Source organism: Ovis canadensis, chromosome 12, assembly GCF_042477335.2.
Source record: "Ovis canadensis isolate MfBH-ARS-UI-01 breed Bighorn chromosome 12, ARS-UI_OviCan_v2, whole genome shotgun sequence".
Taxonomy (NCBI): domain Eukaryota; kingdom Metazoa; phylum Chordata; class Mammalia; order Artiodactyla; family Bovidae; genus Ovis; species Ovis canadensis.
Genome location: NC_091256.1, coordinates 35,803,262 through 35,818,111, shown reverse-complemented (window position 1 = coordinate 35,818,111; position 14,850 = coordinate 35,803,262). Strand labels below are relative to the sequence as shown.

The window sequence follows — 14,850 nt, the reverse complement described above, 5'->3', positions numbered from 1 at the left end:
GGTGGTCCAGTGGCTAAGACTCTGCACTCCCAGTGCAGGGTGCCCAGGTTTGATCCCTGGTGGGGGAACTAGATCCCACATGCTGCAACTAAGACCTGGAACAGCCAAATAAATAAATAAGTGAATGAATAAGTAAATTTCACATTGTTCCGCGACCATTATCACTGTCTATGTCCAGAAATTTTTCATCTTCCCTAACTGAATCCCTGTCCTTAAAGATTAATTCTCATTCTTTCCTTTCCCCAGTTCTGGCAACCACTATTCTCCTTTGTGCTTCTATAAATTTGATTACCCTAGGTAACTTGTGTAAGTGGAATTAAAATGTATTTGTCCTTTTGTGACTGACTTATTTAACTGATAATTCTTAGCTAACATTTTCCTCTGTCAATATGTTTGTATTAAACAGATCTAGATGTTTTCCTGGTCCTATTGGAAGTCCAGATTTAACTTTTCAACAATATAGTCCATCAGTAAACTAGTGAGTGTTGACTGAATTCCTACCATGTGTTTAGCAGGGGTTGAGTGTTATGAGAAACAGAAAAATTTTGAAAAACTCATCACTATTCCTGCCCATCACAGACACAGAGAACAGATGTATGGATGCCAAGGTGGAAGTGGGGGGTGATGGGATGAATTAGGAGTTTGGGACTGACATATTCACAATATTGATATTATGTATAAAATAGATAACTAATGAGAACCTACTGTATAGCACAAGGAACTCTACATAGTGCTCTAGGGTGACCAAAATGGGAGAGAAATTTTTTAAAAAAGGGGATATAAAAGGTGGAAGTAGAGACAGATTTTCTCTTCTTGGGTTCTAAAATCACTGCAGATGGTGACTGCAGCCATAAAATCAGAAGACAATTGCTTCTTGGCAGGAAAGCAATGACAAACCTGGACAGTGTGTTGAAAAGCAGAGACATTACTCTGCTGACAAAGGTCTGTATAGTCAAGGCTATGGTCTTCCCAATGGTCATGTATGGTTGTGAGAGCTGGACCATAAAGAAGGCAGAAGGCCAAAGAACTGATGCCTTCAAACTGTGGTGCTGGAGAAGACTCCTGAAAATCCCTTAGATAGCAAGGAGATCAAACCACTCAATCTTCAGGGTGATCAACCCTGAATATTCACTGGAAGTACTGATGCTGAAGCTGAAGCTCCAGTATTTTGGTCATCTGATGTGAACAGATGACTCATTGGTAAAATCCCTGATTCTGGGAAAGATCTAGGGCAGAAGCAGAAGAGGGTGTCAGAGGATGAGATGGTTGGATGGCATCGCCGATGCAATAAACATGAACTTGGGCAAACTGGAAGATGGTGAGGGACAGGGAGGCCTGGCGTGCTGCAGTCCATGGAGTTGGAAAGAGCTGGACATGACCGGGGGACTGAATAACAACAACAGCTGGTTTACTATGCTGGTTTACTATGCACAACATTGTAAAGCAAATACACTGTAATAAAAATGAAAAATTTTTTAAAATCTCTAATTGTGTAGATCTGGAGGCTAAGTGAACACACATAAAATAATAGTACAGTGTGCACACAAGTATGCAAACACACACAGACACACAAGTAGACATCTGCTTCATTCCCTCATCTGTATGATGGTAGTGGTTTAGTCGCTAAGTCGTGTCTGACTCTTGCAACCCCATGTACTATAGCCCGCCAGGCTCCTCCGTCCGTGGGATTCTCCAGGCAGGAATACTGGAGTGCGTTGCCATTTAAAACAGATGGTACATGATGATCCTACATGCAGGGAGGCAAAGGAGACAAAGATATAAAGAAAAGGCTTTTGGATTCAGAGGGAGAAGGGGAGGGTAGGATGATTTGAGTGAATAGCACTGAAACATGTACATTTCCATATGTAAAACAGATGACCAATGCACATTCAGTGTGTGAAGCAGGGCACCCAAAGTCGGTGCTCCGGGGCAACCCAGAGGGATAGGGTGGGAAGGGATGTGGGAGGGCGGTTCAGGATGGGGGGACACATGTATACCTGTGACCGATTCATGTTGATGTACATCCCAATATTGTAAAGTAATTATCTGCCAATTAAAATTAATTAATTAATTAAGAAATAAAACAGGTGGTACAAAGATGATTCCTGAGAGATCAATAAATTTGGGGCAATTCCAAGTACGTTTGGAGGCATAATATTTAGTGAATTGCCTTGGAAATCCTCTACTTGGGCCAGTGGTTTGGGGGAAATTTTCATTAAAAAAATAAATGTTAACTATTCAGGGATTTTTTTTTTTTAATGGGAAGTAGCCCATTAAAATGTGTGAGATGTGCTCACACATCTATTTCTCAATATGTCTCTTCAGTTTAGATATTTCATTGTATCCTGTTAAAAAGCAGTCAGCTATTTGCCATCTGTACTGAACAGCTGCAGTTTCCTTCCTATTCAAGCACATTTTATTATAGAGAATTTGGCATATTGTGCTTGCCACTTGCTTTTTGCATGTCCCTGGCCATGGCTAGAATAATCAGGGAAGGAAAAGAATCTTCATGTCCCAACTCTCAGTTAGGTCAGGTGAATCCAGGCGATGTCATGTGTCAGCTCTTCACCAGATTAGCACTAACTCAGTTAGCCAAGCCCTTGCAGCTTCTTATTCGAGACATCTGTGCACAATGTTAGTTATGAATAGGAGCCAATGTATAAATACCCATGGGATTTCCTGTTAAAGGTTTTAGATTGAATGCAACTATTTCTCTCTTTTCCTGAAATTTTATTAAAATGAGAATAGAAAGAAACAAGATAAAAGTCAGCAAGAAGAAAGAGAACAGGAAAGATTATCTCAGCAAATGAGAAATATCAACAATATTTTGAAATCTGAAGACAGGTAGATGAGTAGTAGAATTTATTTGAGCCTTGAAAGGATGTTGAGAAGAGAGGCACAAGAAATAAATGAATTTGACTTGCAGGACCCTGTAAAAATTTAGGAACTGGAGGCAGTAGGGACCCTACAAAATGACTATGATAAAGCTTACTGATCAGAAGCAATGCTTAACCATCACTCCTGCACACAAATGTTCTCAGAGCCTCTAAACCTACTGTCTCTCTCATTCTGCATTTTAATTATTTTTTATGCATGGAGAAATATTTTTGTTATGCATGGAGCATTATGTTTATTGTGGATTACCTGGAAAATATATAAGAGCATAAAGAATGAAATAAAACACATATATTGCCGTCATCTATAAATAAGTGTGGTTTATGTATGTCATCTAGGCTTTTCTGTGTATGTATATATCATAAGCAGTATCATCTTCAATGGAGTCCCATTTTTATACAAACTTATTTTCCATCACACCTTTTTGACTTAATATATCAGTAACATATTTGCTTGTCAATAAATAAATTTCAATAATGTTATTTCTTATAGTTGAATTGTATTTCCCAGATGGATGTTACTATAATTTATCCTGTTAATCACATAACATTTGACGCTTATATTGTGTCCAGTTTTCAACATCATAAATGACAGAAGAATGAATGTAAGTCTTTGCAAACTTGACTGATTATTTTCTTAAGATTATAAGAAGTAGAATTTCTAGTTTAAAGGGTTTACTCTTTCAAAACTTTAATACATATAGCTTAATTGTTACCTGAAAAAAATTACCAATTTATAATCCTATCAGCAATGTAAGAAAGTATCTTTTCCCATGCTTGCCAACATTTGGAATTACAACAAAAAATAAAAGATGATTTGGTACTAAAAAGGACATCTTGTTTTAATGTATATTTGATTATTAGTTAAGCATTTAAAAAGTTAACTAATTATATTTTGTATATTGGTTGTCCATGACATTTATCCATTTTATTAAAATAGTTATCTTTTCTTGTTGATTTGTTCATGCATTTTAGATATATAAACACTGACCATTATTGGGTCATACATACAAATGTAATCTCTAGTTTGCAATTTTCCTTTTAACTTTGTTTATGGTTCTGTTCTGATTTTTAGTGCTCTTTTCTTAAATAGGAACAGAGAACTAGGACTCACCAGACATGTTGAGAAAAGATGTAGCATTAAAACAGACACCAAAACAAAGAAGCAGAAAAAGAGACAGAAAGAGATTTGGAGAAATCAAAGAAAATGAGGGAGAGGAACAAAATTCCAAGTTATTAAAATAGTCTCAGAGAGAAAAGAGAATATAGTGCATTCATAAAAAAGATTCTATTAAAAAAAAGAACAAGATAGAGGATGAGAATATATATATGTGCATATGTAAATAATATATATATATATATATATATATATAATAGAGTAGTTGAAAGAAGATGTTGATAAAGAATATCACAAAATGGGAAAGGAAAATAGGAGATTAAAAATGTAAAATTTAATTAATAGGATTTCTAGGGGAGTGGGAAGAACAGACAAGACAGAAGATAATAAATTATCTTAAAAAAAAAAGACCAAAAAAATATGCAGATTACATGAGATTGAAAAGCTCTGCCAAGAACTCAGACATAGGAAGCACACATACTTCTGGATTAACTACACATTTCATCTTTGTCACTAGTCAGTATATAAACGGTGCATTTGTGGTTGAAAAAAAAAAAAAACTCTCTTGATCTCTCCTACCTAGATTAAGAAAATCTGTCTAAAAGCAGTGGAGTTGGGGGACAAGGGGAAAGTTCCTTGCTCTCCATTCATCGATCTCACCTGTATCATAAATTTCCTCCTCTCTCTCTATCTTACCCTGTCTCATATTCTGAGCCCCACTTTAACCCTAACTAGTTCCATCACATCTGAAGAATTTTATTTCTTACCTGTTATGACAAAATAGAAAGGCATACATATTTAAAGCAAAGACAATACATGGGATTGGAAGAATCCCTTCCTTTCTCTTTTGGTTTCATATCTCTCTTAATATAGAAAGTGATTACATTTTAATGTTACAAGCAAAGAAACAAAGTGTACTCATGTTCTTCATCCTAATGAGATAGGAAAGAATAAAAAATGAGGGAGGTGAGTGACAAGCAAAGGTGAGTAGGTTTGTTAACATTTTTTTCAAGATAAATGTACTCCTGGAGAACTAAATAGTGTCTAGAAACAATTGTAAATTGAATTTTTATAGTATAATTTATAAGATTAAGTAAACATTATTTGAATATAAAAATAGCAAGGAACAATCAGAACTGCCTTGAGCAAAGTTTTATAGCCATTTGCCTATAGAGATATTTTTAAAGTCCATGGAATGGCAGATTGATAATGGATTTATTTAATGAATCTTATCAACCATATTATTTTCTCTAGAAAAGTCCAAACTCATAATCACTGAAGCTTATTAATTCATTTAATCATTTTGTGTTACCTAATGATAAGAAAACTCTTATTTGAAAGTTAATTCAATTATAACAGTTTTTCTAGAGGAAATAGTAGGTAATTGAGCACTTACTGCCACCTTACGCGTCTGCTTATCAGTAAAACTTGGCTAATATGCCAGATCTGTTTCCTTAAATTTAAAGTGCTAAATGAAATCATTACTGTATCTTTTGAACATATCAATAGATCATTAAAAACCACCAGTGGGAACATTTGATCTTTATCACTGAAGACTGGCCCTTATTTATCAATAAAGCCAGTCTTTTTTTTTTTTTTTAACCTCATGGTCTTTTTAGCTAGAGCATAGTTGGACTTGTCACCTGACTCTCCCACTAGAAATAATCATAAATCAGCATCATCAAAAATGTTAAAGGATAGTTCACAACAAAAAAGAAAATGACTCCCAAGATGACCAGACCTTACCAATCATCACTCTATTCAGGGTGCGTTTGCGGGTTGGTTATTTCAGAGATGTTATCTCAGTTATTTTGTGCTCTTTTCTTCATGGAGTCAGCCTTACAACACCTTGAAAGAAGGGCAGAGAACACAAAAAAAGAAAAGCGTCAGCAGAACTGGGGTTGGAGGCTGGAGGGGGGAAAAATCTGAGCAGTTTATAGCTGTTGTTACAAATTACCTAAGTGAGTCATCTCTTCTGAATCATTCCTCCCTCCTGGGATGAGGCTCTGTGAGCACCTAGACCCTGCATCCAAAGACTGTTTATAGCCAGACAACTATTGGACCAGGTTATGTTGGAACCCATGTCACCCAAACCTTTAATTACAGGTGTCTGTGGTTAAAGCTTAGAGCTCACCAATCTGGGAGATCTTAAGAATCTGCGTTTGCTAATTGCTGGATCAGTTTTGATAGCCAGCAGCCTTATTGCCTGAACACACTTTATTCTGCATTCAAACGGGCCCCATTCGCTTTGCACCATGCCGACACTATCTCCCCACCCCACTGGCCTCTCACCTCCTGAGGACTCCTGTCTTCTGCTCCTGACTCCCATGTGGCCTAGTAAAATGAGCATAGGTCTCTCAGGCATCGTTAGCATTCTTTTATGGAAGCCAATCCCTAAAACAACTAGGGAAAAAGGAATATGTCTATTTTTACCCCCAGATATTTGGATTGGGAAAGAGGGAAAACAGAGTTCTAAGTTACTGAATGCTTAAAAAATGTGCTTCTTGTGCTAGAAGCTTTACTTTTAATAGTGTTTTTTTATTCAAAGCAACTGCTCTATAGCATGCGGTGCTAACCCAGGAAACTGAGACTAAGGCTCTGTGACCCCAAATCACAGAGCTAGTCGGTGACCAAAGAGCAACCTGTTAATTCAGGTCTGTTTGATCGGAAAGTTGGTCTGCATAATGCCAGACTCTGAGCATTAACAAATATGTGGTTGATGGGAGCCATGAGGATAAACTGCATGGTTGTTATTATGCATCATGCACAGCAAATGAGGTAATGCATTTGAAAGGGCTATGAACTATATAAATGTTATTATCATTGTCATGGTTATATTTATTACCTCTCTCTGGGGGTGAGACTGCGCCAATCGTAGAATAGCCAGCTATTTAGAATCAGTAGTCCCCAACCAAGAAGAATAAAATTGTGGCAAGCCTCCTTCTTAACAGAGTGAAGAAAAGATACCCCTCAAGGCATAGTATGATTTCTTGAAGATAAGTCAGAGCTTCATGTAAACCAGAGTACTTGTCTTTTTTCTGCCTTTCTCATTTTTGAGTTTTCTTTTTTGCTTTTTCACTGAACTGTAGGAGGGCCAATGAATTTGATTCATAGAGTAACAAGTCAGCTTAAAGGCTGTATAACAAATGCATCAAAGAATATGACTATTTATGATAAAATATTACTTTAAATGTTAATATTTTAAAAACAACTTTTAAGCATCATTAAGAAAAGTGAATAGTTTTTAAAATTGAGATATAGCTGATGTACAATATTGTGTCAGTTTTAGGTGTATAATGCCATGATTTGACATTTGCATACATTATGAAATGATCACCGTGGTAAGTCTAGTCATCATCCATCCCCATACAAAGCTGTTACAATAATACTGACCAACGATCCTTACACTGTATATTATATTCCTGTGACTTATTTATTACAAAACTGGAGATTTGTACCTCTTAACTCTCTTCATTTATTTTATCTCCTCTTCCCCTCAGGCAGCCATCTGTTTGTTCTTATATCTATGAGACTGTTTTCATATAGTTTATCTTTTACATTTCATATGTGAGATCATATGATATATGTCTCTTTCTGACTGACATTTCACTTAGCATAATACCCTCTAGATCCATCCATGTTGTCATAAATGGCAAGATTCCTTTTTTTATGGCTGAGTAACATCCTATTATATGTATGCTGCTGCTGCTGCTGCTAAGTTGCTTCAGTTGTGTCCGACTCTGTGCGACCCCGTCCCCGGGATGCTCCAGGCAAGAACACTGGAGTGGGCTGCCATTTCCTTCTCCAATGCATGAAAGTGAAAAGTGAAAGTGAAGTTGCTGAGTCGTGTCCAACTCTCAGTGACCCCATGGACTGCAGCCCACCAGGCTCCTCCATCCGTGGGATTTTCCAGGCAAGAGTACTGGAGTGGGGTGCCATTGCCTATGTTTGTGTATACCACTTCTTCTTTATCCACTCATCTACTGATGGACACATAGGCTGCTTCAATATCTTGTCTATGTAAATAATGTTGCGATGAACATTGATATACATATATCTTTTAGAATTAGCATTTTCATTTTCTTTGGGTAAATACTCAGAAATATACCTATTGAAATGATAATAGGATTTTTATTTTTCTTCTCCTGCTAATATGATGTATCATATCGATTGATTTGCAGGTATTGAACCATCTTTGCATACCCAGGATATGTCTCTTTTGATCATGGCATTTTTAAAAATTAATTTTTATTGGAGGACAGTTGGTTTACAGTGTTGCATTGGTTTCTATTGCATGGCAAAGTGAATCAGTTGCATATACACCCTCTCTTTGTTTTGAAGTCATGGTGTATTTTTTTTAATATTACTTTTTTGTCTATTCTAAAAGATAATACAAATGAATGTATGTAAAAAGCAGATTCACTGCTATAGAAAAAAATGTGGTTACCACAGGGGAGAAGGAAGGGGGAATAAAAAATCAGGGTTATGGGACTAACAGATACAAACTACAGTGCATAAAGCAGATAAACAACATGATACAATTTATAGCACAGAAAAATAATAGCCATTATCTTGTGATGACTTATAGTGGAATATAATCTGCAAAAATACTGAATCTCTATGTTGTATACCCGAAATTAATATAATGTTGTAAATCAACTATAATTTCTCAAAAAATGGAAAATAGTAGAATTATAGAATCAACCATGTATGAAGTTCAATTTAAAACTCATTTTTAATATATTAGTGAATTTGAATTTTAATATACTTTTGAGAAATTATGCATTTATGTTCATCAGTAATATCACCTGTGATTTTCTTTTTTGTGGTGTCTTTGGTTTTGGTAACAGGTGATGCTGCCCTTGGAGAATGAGTTTGGAAGCACTCTTTCTCCTTAATTTTTTTTACAGTAGTTGAAGAATAGCTGTTAAGTGCTTTGAAATGTCTGATAGAATTCACCTGTGAAGCCATTTGGTCCTGGAATTTTGTTAGGAGTTTTTAAATTTATCAATTCCACTGCGTTACTGGTAATAACTGTTTCATATTTTTTATTTCATCCTGACCCAGTCTTGCAAGATTGTACACATCTAGGAATTTATCCATTTCTTCTAGGCTGTCCATTTTATTGGTGTATAATTTTTTGTAGTGGTCTTTCATATCTTCTATATTTGTCTGGTGTCAGTTGTAATTTCTCCTCTTTTATTTCAGATTTTAGTTATTTGGACCCTTTTTTTTCTTGTTAAATCTGGCTAAAGGTTTATGTTTTCTTTATTTTTTCAAAGAACCAGCCCTTCATTTTATTAGCCTATTATTTTTAAGTCTCTGTTTCACTTATTTTTGTATCTTTATTATTTATTTTCTTCTACTAACTGGGTTTTGTTTGTTCTTTTTTTCTTGTTTCTTTAGGTATAAGATTAGATTGTTTGAGATTTTGTTTTGTTTTGTTTTCTGAGATAGACTTGTATCACTTTAAACTCCTCTCAGAACTGCTTTTACTACATGACATGGATTTTGGGTCATTTTGTTTTTATTTTCATTTATCTGAAAGTGTCAATTTATTCTCTCTGTCTCTGCCCCCCTCAGTGGCACGTTGGTTGTACAGTAGCATGTTGCTTAGATCCGAATGTTTGTGTTTTTCGGTTTTTTATTGTGTTTACTTTCTAGTCTCCCACCATTGTGGAGGTTAAAGAAATGATATAATTTCTATGTTCTTAAATTTACTGAGACTTCTTTTGTGGCCTAGTATATGATCTATCCTGGAGAATTTTTTCTTTAATGAAGAGAATGTATAGTCGGCTGTTTTGAGTTGAAAGGCTCTTTGTATACCTGTTAATTTTATCTAGTCTAATGTGCCCATTAAGTCCCATGTTTTCTTATTGATTTTCTGTCTGAGTGATCTGTTCACTGATATAAGGGTATTTGGAATTAATATTGTATTACCACTAATTTCTCTCTTGATGTTTGTAAATACTGAGTTTACGTATTAAGATGCTCCTATGTTTGATGCATATATATTTAAGATTGTTGTTTTCTCTTGCTGAATTATATCCTTTATCATTATATAATGTATTCCACTGCCAACTTCAGCAAGCAGGAGGTTTTTCAGCATATGCAGTGGGTCAACATTATCTCTATCTATGTATATCTCACTTTGCTTTTAAAAATCAAATTTTAATTTGACTTTGTCTTATTCTGTCCAAATAATTGAATTTAACTAAAGTTTCTACTTAGATGCTTCCCATGTAACTTACTTTTGTGGTGGAACCCAATCACATTTTTAGCTTTGTAAAACTGGATTGAATTGGGGGAAAATATTAAAATAGCTCACTGTTGAAATGATATTTGGTACAACCAATGGTTGAGAGAATTCATGAACAAAGAGCTAAATTAGTGCACCTTCTAGCTTTTTATCCATTAGTTTAGGCTTAGTGAGCCGTAACCACAGATTTGAACTGTTTGAAAGTGCTAGAAGTTCTTTAATGTGAGCAGAGCACCATTAATGTTAAAGTAAAATGTATTGACTACTGAAAATGTTCATTAAGGATCACATTGCGTTTCCTCCCTCCTCCCTTTCCTAGTCCCTTTCATTCACTATAAACAGCCATTTATTTAATGCTGGCAATGTGACAAGATGATAGACTCTGGCAACAACAAGGCATATGTATCATGTACACAGAAATACAATTTGCTTGTTAGGGTGCTTACATTTCTTTATACTTCATTCAAGGACCCTATTCCAATAGGTCCCAACAGTGGTAGACAGTGGGAATGATTTCCTGATCATGCATATGTATGTACGTATTTATATGTTCCTACGTATGTGTATACATTTGTATACATGTATATAACTGACTTATCTGATCCTATCAGAACACAGCAGTAAAGCTATGCATGTAAAAACAGGGCACAACCATTAGGAGAAGACGGTATGCAAGTGACATAGTCTGTGACCAGAGAAGATGGGGCTGGCCGTGGGGGCAACTGGGACTGGAGAAGAGATTGGATGTGTGAATACAATGGCAAGACAAAAAATGACTTGATGAGATTTTCTCCATGAAATTCAAAGTACTATCTGGCTTCCCTGATGGAGAAGGCAATGGCAACCCACTCCAGCACTCTTGCCTGAAAAATCCCATGGTAGGCTGCAGTCCATGGGGTCGCAAAGAGTTGGACACGATTGAGCGACTTCCCTTTTACTTTTCACTTTCATGCATTGGAGAAGGAAATGGCAACCCACTCCAGTGTTCTTGCCTGGAGCATCCCAGGGATGGGGGAGCCTGGTGGGCTGCCATCTCTGGGGTCGCACAGAGTCGGACACTGAAGTGACTTAACAGCCAACTGGTGGCTCAGATGGTAAAGCAGCTGCCTGCAATGCGGGAGACCCAGGTTGGATCCCTGGGTCAGGAAGATTCCCTGGAGAAGGAAATAACAACCCACTCCAGTAGTCTTGCCTGAAAAATTCCATGGATGGAGGAGCCTGGTGGGTTACAGTCCTTGGGGTTGCAAAGAGTCATACACGATTAAGTGACTTCACTTTTCAAAATATAATTAGTGTTATTTTATGCTAAAGCACCATTCTCCTATTTTCTTAACTTCTATAGCAATGAGAATAGTCCTGATAAGACAGCGTCTTACATAAAAGATAGCAAGGGCTAATGAAAGATATTTTGATCTTTAAAGTAAAAGTAGCCTCTGACATGAGACATAGTGGGGAAAAGAAAGGCTGGTTTCTGAGCTTCTTCTGAGCCCACAAAGAGTTTATGACACCACCTCTGACTAAAAACTCTTACGTATTTTTATTTTCTATTGAATAATGTAAGTGTTTCCTGGAATATAGCCCCAAGGTCACTGTAACTATGTTAACATCTTTCTAGGAGGACACAGTCTGGACCCAAGTAGTTTTCATGTGTAATCTATGCACATGAATCTGGTATGAATCAAAAGTCATTGGTGATTTAATTAAAAATAAATAGTCTCATTTGTGCTGACTCTTCAGTATGGTGAGGATTAATTTTTCCTTCTGGCAGAGTTGGTGAGGAAGGAGGAGTGGTATTGATTGAATGGATGAGAAGAGGATCCCCTATGGCCTGCATGCTAAGTCACTTCAGTTGTGTCTGACTCTGTGCGACCCTATGAACTGTAGCCTGCCAGGCTCCCCTGTCCATGGATTCTCCAGGCAAGAATACTGGGGTGGGTTGCCACGCCCTCCTCCAGGGGATCTTCCCAGGGATGGATCTCTGCATCTCTTATATCTCCTGCATCCACAGGTGGGTTCTTTACCACTGGCACCACCTGGGATACCTTCAGTTCAGTTCAGTTTGGTCACTCAGTCATGTCTGACTCTTTGCGACCCCATGAATCGCAGCATGCTGGCCTCCCTGTCCATCACCAACTCCCGGAATTCACTCAGACTCACGCCCATCGAGTCAGTGATGCCATCCAGCCATCTCATCCTCTGTTGTCCCCTTCTCCTCCTGCCCCCAATCCCTCCCAGCATCAGAGTCTTTTCCAATGAGTCAACTCTTTGCATGAGCTGCCCAAAGTACTGGAGTTTCAGCTTTATCATCAGTCCTTTCAAAGAAACCCCAGGGCTGATCTCCTTCAGAATGGACTGGTTGGATCTCCTTGCAGTCCAAAGGACTCTCAAGAGTCTTCTCCAATACCACAGTTCAAAAGCATCAATTCTTTGGTGCTCAGCCTTCTTCACAGTCCAACTCTCACTTCCATACATGACCACAGGAAAAACCATAGCCTTGACTAGACGGACCTTAGTCAGCAAAGTATTGTCTCTGCTTTTGAATATGCTATCTAGGTTGGTCATAACTTTTCTTCCAAGGAGTAAGTGTCTTTCTGCAGTGATTTTGGAGCCCCCCAAAATAAGGTCTGACACTCTTTCCCCCTCTATTTCCCATGAAGTGATGGGACCAGATGCCATGATCTTTGTTTTCTGAATGTTGAGATTTAAGCCAACTTTTTCACTCTCCTCTTTTACTTTCACCTTGGTCCTTAGCAAATGCCAACCTGAGCATCCCCCTTAAGATGAAGGCCTCCCGCATACAGGACCAGGGGCTGGAATTTCAGATACTAAAATAATACATGATTCAGGAAGGATATGCACTGTCCCTGGAGCCCCCTTTGGACTGACAAGGCTTCTTTCCCAGGCACAATCTACAAAATAATCTGTCATTAATAAAAAGATTTGGAGACCAGTCATAACAAGGCTAATGATACTACTTACTGGTAAAGTTTTAATGAGTATTAGCAGGTAACGATGTAAGGCCCCCAGATGGATGCCTTCCAAATAGAAGATCTCCAACAAATGTTACCTGGATGAAAGTAAAAGAGGAAAGTGAAAAAGCTGGTTTAAAACTCAGCATTCAGAAAACTAAGATCATGGCATCCAATCCCATCACTTCATGGCAAATAGATGGGGAAACAGTGGAAACAGTTGCTGACTTGATTCTTCTGGGCTCCAAAATCACTGCATATGGTGATTGCAGCCATGAAACTAAAAGATGCTTACTCCTTGGAAGGAAAGTTATAACCAACCTAGATAGCATATTCAAAAGCAGAGACATTACTTTGCCAACAAAGGTCCGTCTAGTCAAGGCTATGGTTTTTCCAGTGGTCATGTGTGGATGTGAGAGTTGGACTGTGAAGAAAGCTGAGCGCAGAAGAACTGATGCTTTTGAACTGCGGTGTTGGAGAAGACTCTTGAGAGTCCCTTGGACTGCAAGGAGATCCAACTAGTCCATTCTAAAGGAGATCAGTCCTGGTGTTCATTGGAAGGACTGATGATGAAGCTGAAACTCCAATACTTTGGCCACCTGATGCGAAGAGCTGACTCATTTGAAAAGACCCTGATGCTGGGAGCGTTTGGGGGCAGGAGGAGAAGGGGACGACAGAGCATAAGATGGTTGGATGGCATCACCAACTCAATGGACATAGGTTTGGGTGGACTCCAGGAGTTGGTGATGGACAGGGAGGCCTGGTGTGCTGTGGTTCATGGCATCGCAAAGAGTCGGACATGACTGAGTGTGTGAACTGAACTCAACTGAGAGTCATACAATGACATGCAGCAATCATGGTGATAATAATAACATGTGCTAGTACTTAGCAACAGTCATAGTAGTAGTTGAAGTGATACAGCCTGAATTTTGTAATGCCAGTATATTATTTATTTACTTGCTAGATTGATAGTGCTATGGGATAAGTTAGGAGCTTGAGATTAACAGATATACACTACTATATATAAAATTGATAACCCAAACAAGGATCTACTATATAGAATAGAGAACCATATTTAACTTGAATGATGCTAAAGCTGAAACTTCAATACTTTGGCCACCTCATGCGAAGAGTTGACTCATTGGAAAAGACTCTGATGCTGGGAGGGATTGAGGGCAGGAGGAGAAGGGGACAACAGAGAATGAGATGGTTGGGTGGCATTGCTGACTTGATGGGCGTGAGTGTGAGTGAACTCCGGGAGTTGGTGATGGACAGGGAGGCCTGGCGTGCTGCGATTCATGGGATTGCAAAGAGTCAGACACGACTGAGTGACTGAACTGAACTGAACTGAATAACCTATAAGGGGAAAGAATCTGAAAAAGAATAGGTTTGTATATAACTAAAAATCTTTGCTATACACCTGACACTAACACAGTATTGTAAATCAACTACACTCGAATTTTAAAAAAAGACCAAAAAATAAAATAAAGTCTTAAAAAATGTAATACATAGGCCATAAATCTATTTGTTTAGAACAACTTAAGATGTTTTAAGTGGTTTCTTAACTAGATTAATTCAATATCTAGCTCAGTCAAATGGGCACTTTGAACA

At 37.7% G+C, this 14,850-nt stretch overlaps 1 long non-coding RNA gene across 1 annotated transcript in view; it reads right to left on the bottom strand.

Moving 5' to 3' along the window:
- Positions 1-1,407: 1,407 nt before the first annotated feature.
- LOC138415871 (uncharacterized) overlaps positions 1,408-14,850 on the bottom strand; it is a 34,617-nt gene continuing 21,174 nt past the window's right edge. Inside the window, exons 2-4 of the long non-coding RNA XR_011247431.1 lie at positions 13,250-13,337; positions 5,758-5,859; positions 1,408-1,747 (exon numbers count right to left, since the gene is read on the bottom strand). This is a non-coding gene — a long non-coding RNA (uncharacterized lncRNA). The remainder of the gene's footprint in view (positions 1,748-5,757; positions 5,860-13,249; positions 13,338-14,850) is intronic.